This window comes from Chiloscyllium punctatum, chromosome 11, assembly GCF_047496795.1.
Source record: "Chiloscyllium punctatum isolate Juve2018m chromosome 11, sChiPun1.3, whole genome shotgun sequence".
Classification (NCBI taxonomy): Eukaryota; Metazoa; Chordata; class Chondrichthyes; order Orectolobiformes; family Hemiscylliidae; genus Chiloscyllium; species Chiloscyllium punctatum.
The window spans coordinates 54,711,671-54,725,244 of NC_092749.1; positions in this window are offsets into that span (position 1 = coordinate 54,711,671).

Below are 13,574 nucleotides of genomic sequence, written 5' to 3' on the forward strand. Positions count from 1 at the left end.
AACCTCATCACCTCAGGAGATCGCCCACCCACAGCTTCCAACCTCATAGTCCGGGAACCCCGCACTGCCCGGTTCTACCTCCTTCCCAACATCCACAAGCCTGACCACCCTGGCCGACCCATTGTCTCAGCATGCTCCTGCCCCACTGAACTCATCTCTACCTACCTCGACACTGTCCTATCCCCCCTAGTCCAGGAACTCCCCACATACGTTCAAAACACCACCCACGCCCTCCACCTCCTCCAAGACTTCCGTTTCCCCAGCCCCCAACGCCTCATCTTCACCATGGATATCCAATCTCTCTACACCTCCATCCGCCATGACCAGGGCCTCCAAGCCCTCCGTTTTTCCTCTCCAGAGGTCCCCAACAGTAGCCTTCCACCGACACTCTCATTCGTTTGGCCAAACTGGTCCTCACCCTTAACAGTTTCTCCTTTGAATCCTTCCACTTCCTCCAGACCAAAGGGGTAGCCATGGGCCCCAGCTATGCCTGTCTCTTTGTTGGCTACGTAGAGCAGTTGATCTTTCATAATTACACCGGCACCACTCCCCACCTCTTCCTCTGCAACATTGATGACTGCATTGGTGCCACTTCGTGCTCCCGTGAGGAGGTTGAGCAATTTATCAACTTCACCAACACATTCCACCCCGACCTTAAATTTACCTGGACCATCTCTGACACCTCCTTCCCTTCCTGGACCTCTCCATCTCCATTAATGACGACCGATTCGACACTGACATTTTTTACAAACCCACCAACTCCCACAGCTACCTGGATTACACGTCTTCCCACCCTACCTCTTGCAAACGTGCCATCCCATATTCCCAATTCCTCCGCCTCCGCCGTATCTGCTCCCAGGAGGACCAGTTCCACCATAGAACACACCAGATGGCCTCCTTCTTTAGAGACCGTAATTTCCCTTCCCACGTGGTTAAAGATGCCCTCCAACGCATCTCGTCCACATCCCACACCTCTGCCCTCAGACCCCACCCCTCCAACCGTAACAAGGACAGAACGCCCCTGGTGCTTACCTTCCACCATACCAACCTTCGCATAAACTAAATCATCCGCCGACATTTTTGCCACGTCCAAAAAGACCCCACCACCAGGGATATATTTCCCTCCCCGCCCCTTTCCGCCTTCCACAAAGACCATTCCCTCCGTGACTACCTGGTCAGGTCCACGCCCCCCTACAACCCAACCTCCCATCCTGGCACTTTCCCCTGCCACCGTAGGAACTGTAAAACCTGCGCCCACACACCTCCTCCCTCACGTCTATCCAAGGCCCTAAAGGAGCCTCCACATCCATCAAAGTTTTACTTGCACATCCATTAATATCATTTTATTGTATCCGTTGCTCCCGATGCAGTCTCCTCTACATTGGGGAGACTGGGCGCCTCCTAGCAGAGCGTTTTAGGGAACATCTCCGGGACACCCGCACCAATCAACGACACCACCCCATGGCCCAACATTTCAACTCCCCCTTCCACTCTGCCGAGGACATGGAGGTCCTGGGCCTCCTTCACCGTCGCTCCCTCACCACCAGACGCCTGGAAGAATGCCTCATCTTCTGCCTCGGAACACTTCAACTCCAGGGCATCAATGTGGACTTCAACAGTTTCCTCATTTCCCCTTCCCCCCACCTCACCCTAGTTCTAAACTTCCAGTTCAGCGCTGTCCCCATGACTTGTCCGGACTTGTCCTACCTGCCTATCTCCTTTTCCACCTATCCACTCCACCCTCTCCTCCCTGACCTATCACCTTCATCCCCTCCCCCACTCACCCATTGTACTCTATGCTACTTTCTCCCCACCCCCACCCCCACCCTCCTCTAGCTTATCTCTCCACACTTCAGGCTCACTGCCTTTATTCCTGATGAAGGGCTTTTGCCCGAAACGTCTATTTTGCTGCTCCTTGGATGCTGCCTGAACTGCTGTGCTCTTCCAGCACCACTAATCCAGAATGGAGGGAATAATAGTCAGAGGAACACATTTTGGTAGCACCAGTGCAGCTGGGTTGGTTTAAAAAAAACTTTCCCTTAGTTGCACACTGATCAGTCTTTAGTCACTTGTTACTTGGTTGGACCCAGTGGACTTTCTTTCCATGTGGTCTTTGCTGTTCTTACAAATGTATTTTTTTCGTATTCTTTTGGCAGAATTGGAGACGGTATTTTTTCACAGCAAGGGAACAGAGAGGGAGAGAAAGAGAGATGTTGATGTTGGGCTTCTGTTTTCATCACATTCTCCCCTCCTATCTCCCCCTGGCTCCACACACACATGCACACACATATAAAAACACAGAAATGCACATAAACAGACTGCATTAACTGCATTCACTCTGATTGGAAGGTTGTTACTACGCTGAAATCTCCTGAGCCCACATCTAGTGCCAATTGATAAACCAATCAAAAATCTGACACTGGGCACAATGTCTATGATTACAGATTTGTATGGACTTCTCCCTTACTGCTTCAATAGGGCGACATTGTATAGAAAACTCAGAATGTGCTCCGGTAATGTGTTTCCCAGACTGCAAACATCTTCATAGACAGTTTCCTTGGTTTAAAGCTGTATCTGTTCCCATTTTATTCCACAGTTTTAAAAAAAGTGGTCTTTACAATTCTCAAAATACTGTAGTAAGAGACACAATAGTATAGAAAAAGTAACATCCATTATTCAATATTTCTCTGCAGCTGCTAGATTAACTGTAGAATATTCTGTTCCATTTCTGGTTTTCCTTCTTTCCAGTATATTCAAACTCAATACATTCAAAGATGAGGGAATGAATCTTGAATCCTACTATATAGCAGTTCCAGTATATTCACACAGTATATTAAAGGCTTCAGTGAAATTTGAACAGTCTAAAATTGATTTGGAACCTATCTTAATTTTGTAATGATTACTTTCACTTCCAGCTCAATGATCCCAGACAGAGTCTCATTCAAGACTAAAAATCCTTCCAGTAGTCAGACAACATAGATGCAAAAAAAGACAGCAAAGTTACATGACAATTACGTAGATGACAAAATTACATGAAAAGCTACACGTTTAACAAGGTTGTGGATGCAACACCAGCTTGATCAAATCAAATCAGAGAATTTATGAAATGAGGAGGCTGATTGGCACATTATGAGGATTTCTAATCAATCTGTTTGTCTATATTATAATTCACCTCCAGGACAGGTGAAATTTGAACCCAGCCCTCCTGCTGTCAGATAGGATACGACCACCACAACAAACAAATCCTTTATGCAGGTTATATGCATACACGTTAACAAAGAGCTACCCAGCTTTACCCTTCCAGCCTGCACTTTTTCTGTAACCCTGCAGGTCACAGCTATATGCATAGATGTCCAAGTTTCTTCAAATGTGATGAAAGTTTCTGCTGATATCACCCCTTCAGGTAGTGAGTTCAAGGTCCCTATCACCCTCTTGCTTTTAGCCCCTTGTTAACTCAATAGATATCAATTGAACCAAATTTCATCCACCTCTTCCCTGTAAAACAACTTCAGCTAATCCAAAACAGAAACCAAAATGCTGGAGAAACTCAACAGAATTAGTGGAGAGAAAGCAGAGTTAACATTTCAAGTCCAGTCACCCATCTTAAAATCCAATCCAATCCAATCTTTTCTCATAGGTGAAAATTTCCAGTCCTGAAAATTTCCTTTGTAAACCACAACAGCCTCTCTAGGGCAATCTCCTTTACGTTGGTGACCAAAACTCCATGCGATATTTGGGTTGTGATCTAACTAATGCTGTAAACAGCTCTAGAATAACTTTCCTGCTCTATGCCTTGGCAAATAGAGGAAAATGTGGCATATCCCTGCCCAACCACCTTATTGATGCGTTCTAGCATTTTTAAGAATCTGTGGACATGCACTTCAAGATCCCTCTGTTTTTCTACACTATTTCATATCCTCCCATTTTTTACGTGTTCCCTTTCCCTTTGCAGCTCCCAAAAAGCATTACCTCACATTTCTTTGGATTGAATTCAAGTTTTCAAGTTTGACCATATAGAAGTTTATAAACATGATTGGCATGGAAAGGGTGAATAGTCAAGTGTAGAGAAGTCCAAAACTGAGGGCGTAGGTTTAAGGTGAGAGGGGAAAGATTTAAAAGGGACCTATGAGGCAACTTTTCCATGCAGAGTGCTATATGTATGAAATGAATTGCCAGAGGAAGACAGTTGGTGGAGGCTAGTGCAATTATAACATTTAAAAGGTATCTGGATGGGTATATGAATAGAAAGGGTTTAGAGGGGTATGGGTCAAGAGTGCAGTGCTGGAAAAGCACAGCAGGTCAGGCAGCATCCAAGGAGGAGAATCAACTTTTCGGACAAGAGCCCTTCATCAGGAATTCTTCTGCTCCTCGGATGCTGCCTGACCTGCTGTGCTTTTCCAGCACCCTACTCTTGACTCTGATCTCAAGCTTCGGCAGTCCTCACTTTCTCCTTAGAGGGATATTGGCCAAATGCTGGCTAGATCAATGGAGGATATCTGGTCAGCATGGGCAAGTTGAATTGAAGGGTCTGTATCTGTGCTATACAACTCTATGACTCTATGATTACTGAACAAGCCTTCTATATATTCCAATATCCTAAAAGGTTCCTTCTGATAACCTGAGTGAAGTTTAGGTCAGCTGCCAAATTCATTATCACACCACATACATTTGAGTTTAAATTATTAAGGGACTGAGTACTGAACCTGTCAGGACCACAACAGTATTAGCTTCACAGTCTCAGAAATATCAGTCAACTACTGCTCTTTGCTTCCTGCCAGCACATCACCTGTGGATCCAATTTACCACTTTCTTTGGATCTTTAGATGGATTTTCTGAATGGACCAACCTCCCTTTTGAGACCCTGTTGAAAATTCCTAAAATTGATGTAGACCTCATTTTTCACACTGCCTTCATCAGCCCTAGTTGTTACTTACTTAAAAATTTGGTCAAGTTAGTCGACATGATGTCTTAATAAATTCTTGCTGACTTCACTAATTAATCCTTGAATTGGGTCTTCCCCACATTTAGAGTTTTCCCATAACAGTTCCAACCAAAATTCTGTCCATTGATGTATCTTCATTGGCATACTTCATTCCCTGAAATGAAATTTAGAATTATCTCTACTTTTGTTATAGTTAGTCATATACTGGATAAATATGTTTTTCTAAATGCAATTCAGGAGTTTTGTGCCTTTTGTATATTTTACACTGTTCATATCCCAGCTAATATTAGGGTCATTGTATATGAATCACAAAATGTTAGCATTTAGCCACAGCAAGTAAGTAGGAAGGCAAATAGAATGTTGGTCTTTACTGCAAGTGGGCGCGATATTATTATAGAAGATTTGCCAATGAATATTAAACAGAGTCAGGATAAATGGATCATTTTCAGATCAGCAAACTGTATTGTGCAGTGTGCAATAGATATCAGTGCTGACTCCTCAACTATTTGTGATCTAGAAAGGGACTACTGCAGCCAATTTTACTGATACAAAGGAGGATAGAAAAGCAAGTTGCGAGGAATTTATAGTCTGCAAAAGGATATAGGTTGGTTAATTAATCAAAATCAGCCATAACATTGGAAAATATGAAGCTTTTCACTCTGATGGAAAGAATGAAAGGAATTATTTAAATGAAAAGAGGAACAGAATGTTGCAGTACTTGCAAACGAATCACAAAATGTTAGCATGCAGTTACAGCAAACAATTAAGAAGGCAAATGGAATGTTAGTCTGTACGTAACAAGGATGGAGTATGAAAGTATAGAGTTCTTGCTATACTGTTCAGTTAATTGGTGAGACTATACATTCTGCATTGCATACAGATTGGGATTCCTTACTTGAGGAGTGATACCCTTGCATTGGAAGCAGTTTAAAAGGTTTATGAGACTGATCCCTGGGATGAAGGGATTTTCTTATGTATAAAGGTTGGGCCTGCGCTTGTTGGAGTTTATAACATGAGAAATTACTTTGTTGAAAGCTCAATGATTCTGTGGGGAGTGTGAATAGGGTAGATGCTGAGAGAATGTTTCCCCTCAGTGGGGCATCTTGAGCTGCGGAGTACTGTTCAGAAGGTACAGCACAATAAAATTTATTGTAAAGGGAGGGATAGTGGCATAATGGCCATGTTAGTGGGCCCAGAGGAGAGGCTCAAATAATGCTGTGAAGACATGAGTTAAAATCCCACCACTGCAACTGGATTTAAATTTAATTAATAAAATGTAGAATATAAAGCTAATCTCAATAAGGGTAACCACAAAACAATTATTGATTGTTGTAAAAAACCCATTTGTTTCACTAATGTTCTTTAGAGAAGGAAATCTGCTATCCTTATTTGGTTTGGCCTACATGTGGCTCCATATTATAACATTATTATAATGCTAATTTTTATCTTGGGAAAAGGGAATTTTTTTTGTTTTAAGGAGTCGAATATGCTAGTGAGCCAAGGAGCAGGATGAAGCCACACGACCACCTATCTTGCGGTCCAACAGAAGTAGTTGGATACATAGTTATTTGTAAATGTAAGTTGTATCCTGAACTGTTAATTGAACCGGGGAGATTTTGCCTTTGTTAAATAAAACAAAACACATTTAAAAAATTATACTAAAGTACTGTCGATATGGCAGTAAATAATAAACTGAATGCTACCTTAATGTTTTCACGGTCTTTTTTGATGTATGATAAAGGCGCATTATAGAGAATTATGATTTGGGAATTCTGATTTTAAAGTAGAGGTAAAATAGATACGTAGCTTCAGTTCTGTGAAAACAACTTCTTTTAGAGGTCAGAAAGTCATTTGGAAAAGTGAACTAAAGACATAGTTTCCAAAACAGATCTGACTTAAGTGCCGAGAAAGATATTTGTGAAGTTAATTGATGTAGTGCTTAGACAATTGAATTTCTATGACATACACAGAAAACAGATGAGGGCCACTAATTTTTGAGGTCAGTTCAAAATCGGGTTTCAGTTCAGAAGAACTTTCACCATAGTAGAAGGTCAGATAGATTGAAGATTTCACAAAACTATAAGAGTTTGTGTAAATGTTTTCAAGATGTCAGACTGAAATGATGTTCATTCTATCAAAACTGGAAAGAGGTCACTAGATAAACAAAACTATGAGTCAAAAAGTTCATAGAAATCAATGAGTGTGAATGATACTTTCCTGCAAATGAGAATTTATAATGGATATTGCTGGGAACAAGGTTAAATTTGTCTATTTATTTTAAAAATTTTCTAAAATTTCTATATATAGATAGCTTGTGTTTTTTTCATTAAAGAACTATGGCAGCCTCTTGTGAATAGTTCAGTGAATTGTCATGGTAACCAACTTCAAAAGTTAGCCCTGTGATCATTTAAGCCGGGTTTGACTCTGAGATTGGATATGTCCAATATTACCATCATCTCGGATTGGTAGGGTAGGAATTTGTTGAATTTCAAAGGGATCTCTGAATTTTTAATATGTAGGTAGTGGACATCAAGCAGTAAAATTGTTGTGAAGTATCTTACATGGGATGGACTTCCAAAATAATTTTGAATGTTGCAAAGAATTTTCTGGGAATAGAAGACAAAGCTGTAGATTATTTGAAATCTTTGACAAAGTTAGCAGATATATTAAAGGTAGAACTAAAAGCAGGATCTTGTACAGATTAGATGCTTAAAGGGAAACCCGAAATTAGACTGGGATTATAGAGTCAGGGAGTCATACTACATGGAAACAGACCCTTTGGCCCAACCAGTCCATGTCGAACATAATTCCATAATAAACTAGTCCCACCTGCCTGCTTCTGTCCCCCATCCTTCCAAACCTTTCCTATTCAGGTATCCATCCAAATGTTTTTTTAAACATTGTGATTGTACCTTAAACCTCAGCTACTTCAGGAAGTTCTTTCCACACGCAAACCACACACTATGTAAAAAAAGTTTATGAATTTCTTAAATCTCTCTCCTCTCACCTTAAAAGTGTGTCCCTTGTCTTGAAATTCCCTAATTTAGGGAAAACACAACTACCATCAACTCTATCTATACCTCTCATTATTTTATAAAAGGCAATTAGGTCACCTCTCAACCTGCTATGCTCTGGTGAAAAAAATCCCAGCTTATCAAACTTTTCTTTATAACTTAAAACTTCCATACCTGGTAACATCCTGATAGATTTCTTCTGAACCTTCTCCAGCTTGATAATATCCTTCCTATAACTGGGTGACCAGAACTGGGTGCAGTATCCCAGAAGAGGCCTCATCAATGTCCTATACAACCTCATCATAATGTCCCAATTCCTATATTCAAGGGTCTGAGCAATGATGGCAAGCGTACTAAACACCTTTTTAATCATCTTGTCTATATGTGATGCAAACTTTAAAGAACTATGTACCTACATCCCAGGTCTCTCTGTTCTACAACACTACTCAAAGGCCGTACCCCTAATTATATAAGCCCTACCTGTGTTTGTTGTACCAAATGGCAACACCTCATATTTATCCAGATTGAATTCCATCTGCCATTTTGCAGCCCATTGGCGCATTTGATGAAGATCCTTTTGTAATCTTAGAAAATCTTCTTCACTGTCTACACTGCCACCAATTTAGGTGTCATCTGCAAAAGTACTAAACATGCCGCTAATATTTTCATCCTAGTCATTTATATAAATGACAAACAAAAGAGGACCCAAAACCAATCCCTGAAACACCACTGGTCATAGGCCTCCAGTCCAAAAAATAACCCTCAACCATTACTCTTTGTCTCCTCCTGTTAAGCCAATTATGCATCCAATTGGCAAGCTCACCCTGAATCCCATGTGACATAACTTTACTAATTAGTCTATCATGCAGAACCTTGTCACAGGCTTTACTAAAATCCAAATAAACATCATCTACTGCTCTGCCATCATCAACCTTTTTGGTAACTTTCTCAAAAAACTCAATGAAGTTTGTGAGACATGATTTTCCTCACACAAAACCATACTTAATCAATTTTTGCCTCTCTAAATGTTCATAAATCCTATCTTTTATGATCACCTCCAGCAATTTAAACCCACAACTGAAATCAGATTCACGGGTCTATAATTGCCTGGTTTCCCCTTACAACCTTTCTTAAACAAATGCACAATATTAGCCACCCTCCAGCCAACAGGCACCTCACCTACAGTTAGAGATGATGCAAATATTTCTGCAAGGTGTCTCATCATTCCTTCCCTTACTTCCCTCAGTGTTCTGGGATATATTAGATCAGGTCCCGGAGAGTTATCCACCTTTATATTCTCTAAGACCTTCAGAACTTCCTATTAGAGATATATAGCATGGAAACAGATCCTTCGGTCCAATTCATCCATGCCAACCAGATATTCTAAATAAATGTAGTCCCATTTGTCAACCTTTGGCCCTCTATACTTCCTATTCATATACCCATCCAAATGCATTTTAAATGTTGTAACTGTACCAGTCTCTAACACTTTCTTTTGCAGCTCATTTCTACATACACCACCCTCTGCATAAAAATGTTGCCACTTATATCCCTTTTAAATCTTTTCCCTCTCACCTTAAACCTATGCCGTTTAGTTTTGGATCCCCCCACGCTGGGGAAAAGACCTTGTCTATTCACCCTATCCATTGCCCCATATGAATTTATAATCCTCTATAAGGTCACCCCCACAATCTCTAATGTTCCAGGGAAAATAGCCCCAGCCTATTCAGCCCCCTCCCAATAGCTCAAACCCTCCAACCCTGGCAACATTGTCTAAGATGTAGTTGTAAATGAGGAAACATAGAAAGAGAAATGAGAATCTAAATAAAGGAGATGCAAAGGTAAGAGGAGGAAAAGGCAAAAGGAAATGGAATTTAAAAAGCTTGATCTTCAAAGAGGAACAGAAGTCAGACAACGTAATTCTAAATCCTTTTCTATTCAAGTTAAGAAATAAAGAAGATTACAGAAACATGGCTGAGGGAGGGGCCAAATTGGCAGTTCAATGTTCCAGGGTACAGATTCTCCAGGAAGGATAGAAGGGGAGTTGTATTTCTAATTAGAGAGAACACCACGGCAGTACATAGATGGGATGGGAATGGAGAGTTTGGACCAAATGCAGGCAAATGGACTAGTTTAATTGTGAAAACTGGATGTGATAGGCAAGTTGAGCCAAAGGGCCTGTTTCCATGTTGTAGACCTCTATGACTCTCAGGGGTAGTAGCTCAGAGGATGATTCTAATTCTAATGAGGGATTTGATTTCACTAGAAATTTACATTTGGTGCCTAGATAAAAGAAGAAACAGTGAAAAGGTATTTCATCTCAAGGTAGCTGGGGAAATGAAGTGACCAAAAAATGTTTAGACTATAATGTTACAGAGCATTTTGACAGGACAATATGTGCATACCAGTTTGTCAGAGGAACAATCTAGAGGCTACAAAATTGTGAAGCAAGCAATTCTCAATGCTTATGGACACGCTCCTGAAGCTTATTAATTGAAACAAGGGCAAAATAAAAAACCTAATCAAACATTTGTAGAATTTCCAAGAGAATATTAAATGTTATAGGATCAGTGGTTTCTATTAATGAAGTTAGAGAACTTGAGGTAAGTCATGATTGTGGAGGAACATCAAAATGTATTCTAATAAATTTTAAGGAGTATTTCAATGAACTTCAAGTGTCAAAGTTCCGAGAAGCAGCAGTTCTGGCAGATACCAATGATACCTCAAATTTGTGAAGAAATGGTCGTATAACAGTCATCAAGGAAATTGGGAGTATGGAAAATCTGGAGATGGAAAAAGGATTTACTTTAGGGAGCAAAAAGGGCACCAAAATAATAAAGGAGAAAACCTAGTACCTAGAAGTGATATAAAAAAATGCTTCAATTGTAAAATAACTGAAGAGGCTAATTTCTGGATGTTGAATAGGATGCTGATTGCAATTGTAGCAATACTTAATGAATTCTCAGGGAAGGGTGAATCAGAAAATAATATGGGTAATAAAATTGTGGCTGAAGTACAAGTGGAGCATGTTTCTGTGGAATCTTCTAAAAAGGGAGAGATGACTCCGAGCAGTCAGAAAAGACGATTGAGAAAGCGATTCAGATTGCTGGAGGTTCTGAAATTTTTCTTTCAAAGTGAGAGGAAATTTCTTACTCTATTAATCAAAGAGGTAAACCAGTAAAAGTATTGAGAGACTCTGAAGATGCTGCTGGCTGATCATACAACTTGTGTTCCAGAAGACAAAGAAAAACATCAGTTTTGGTTATGCCAGGGCGTGAATTAATTGATGATGTAACCACACGCAGATAGCATGACATTCTGGCACAGTGACATCATCCACGTCTCACATGCAAAAATGAACATTCACATTTCAAGTCAAAACATATTCCTGCCCATTCTCAGAATTTTAAACACATGTTTTTTTATAAATGAAAAAAGTTACTGCATATTCCTAGAACAGAAATTTACAGTTCCTGATCATGTATGGAGTGCCAAAGGCAGATGAAAAGGCATCAAAAATTGGCAAAGGCTGCAATTTTAAGGCTGTAAACATTTGTGACAGGATTATTCATTTTTATTTGTGATTTTAATATATTTTCATTCTTTTAGAATTTATGGCAACTGTTATTCTTAACATATGTGAGTTTGATTAACTTTGACTCATTTATAAATTCATTTTTATTTCCTCATAGCTTCTTCGCTGGATACAATTGAACAGTTCCTATCCATTTCAGAAGACTGGAGCTCAAAAGCTTTAAAGTTTCAACTGTAAATCAGAGATCTTTCAGCATGAAATCTGGTAACTGCACACACTAAGGGAGAGAAAAAAAAACGTGAGCAAGGGAGGGAGGGCCAGGAAGGGAATGGGGAGAGAGGGAGGATGTGGGGAAGGGGGGGATGGAGGGGGGAGAGAGATGAAGGGAAGAAATCTAAAAGGAAAAGCAAACTTGTGAATAACACATATTGGTCTGACCCATCTTATATAGTTCAGTGCACATTCATTTCCAAATATTATTGTCTTTTCCCTTGGGATTGGGAGAGGTGGATGAGGGGGAAGAAAGGAACATTGGGAGAAACATGGGAAGAGAATCAGAAGGAGGAGAGCAGGAGGGAGAATAAAAGACAGAAGGTAAGGGAGAGAGAAAGGGAGGGTTGGGGAAAGATGAACAGTGGGAGGGGAGTGAATTAGAGGGATTTAAAAGAAATTTTTGCATCCTGCCAAATGACAGAATTGCCGCAGATTTGTTGCACAAAGCTTCCTCATGGCTTCATTTATGCAAAGCATTTGTTAGTTAATAAGTAACTTTTTAATACAAATCATGCTTGCCAGGTTTTTTTAAAAGGGAACAAAAGTTTTGATTAATTGATTGATATATTGTTGTTACATGTACTGTGATACAGTGAGAAGTGTTGTTTCATGTGCCATATAGGCAGGTTGTACCATACAAAGTGTATCAGGGTAGCAGAACAGAGTGTAGAAGGCAATGTTATAGCTGCAGTAAAGGTGCAGAGAGATAAATCAGCACTAACATTTGAGAGGTCAGTTCAAAAGTCTGATAACAGTGGGGAAAAAGCTGTTCTTGAATCTATCCATAAATTTATTCAAACTTTAATACCTTCTGCCCAAGGGTGGAAGAGAATATAACCAGGCAGGAAGTGGTCTTTGATTGTGTTGGTTGTTTTCCTGAGGCAGCAGGCAGTATACAGTGTAGATGGAGTCAATAGATGGAGGGCTGGTTTGCGTGATGGACTGGGCTGTGTTGAATTTAGTTTGCAAATAAAGACCATAAGTACTAGAGACCTGAAATGAAAAGAGAATATGCTGGAAATACACAGTTCAGTAAGCACTTGAAAAGAGAAAGACAGGTTAACAATATAGTGTGGCTTTTCATCAAAACTAACCTCAGCACGCTGGAAAAACCATTATAAAATCTATATGCAACTACACCTATCAGCTGTTTCTTTGTGCAAATAGTCAACATATTTGCATTCCTGACCTCTATCCTGTTCTCCTCATTTCTTGTTTTTTCTGTCAGTTCTAAAATTGAAGTTCTCTGATTTGTTTGGACTTTAAGCTTTGGAATTCTCTCTTGAAGCCTTTTCACTCATCCTCTTACAAACTACCTCTTTCACCAAGCTTATGGTCATTTTCTGAATATCTCCAATTGTTTCATCTGATTATGCTTGTGGGAAGTTTCTTGGGTTGCTTTTTTTCAATTTACGGGGCAAGTCTTTGTTGGTAATTGCAGCAGTTCTGTTTAAGCCACTTCCAAATTAGTTGTGTATATTAATTTCCACTACATATTTTAAATGTAACATGTTGATGGCTATTCTACTGCCATCAAACTGAGCATTGCGAAATCTTGCGTTTTAGGAATTCTTTCTCCAGAAGCCAGGCAGCTTTAGTCTTTAATATTGAACATTTGGAAAAAATAGATTGTCACTTCCTTCATGATCAAAAAGTACTCAAAATATTGCATACCTTTGAAAGAAATGTAATTTTTATCCACTTTGCAGAATTGTATGATATCATTGCAGGTTTATCCAGGACACTCAGTAAGTGCAGCAGTTTAGTTCATCTGGAATGGTGTAAGTGGGTTGGCATCCTTCAAGTCTGG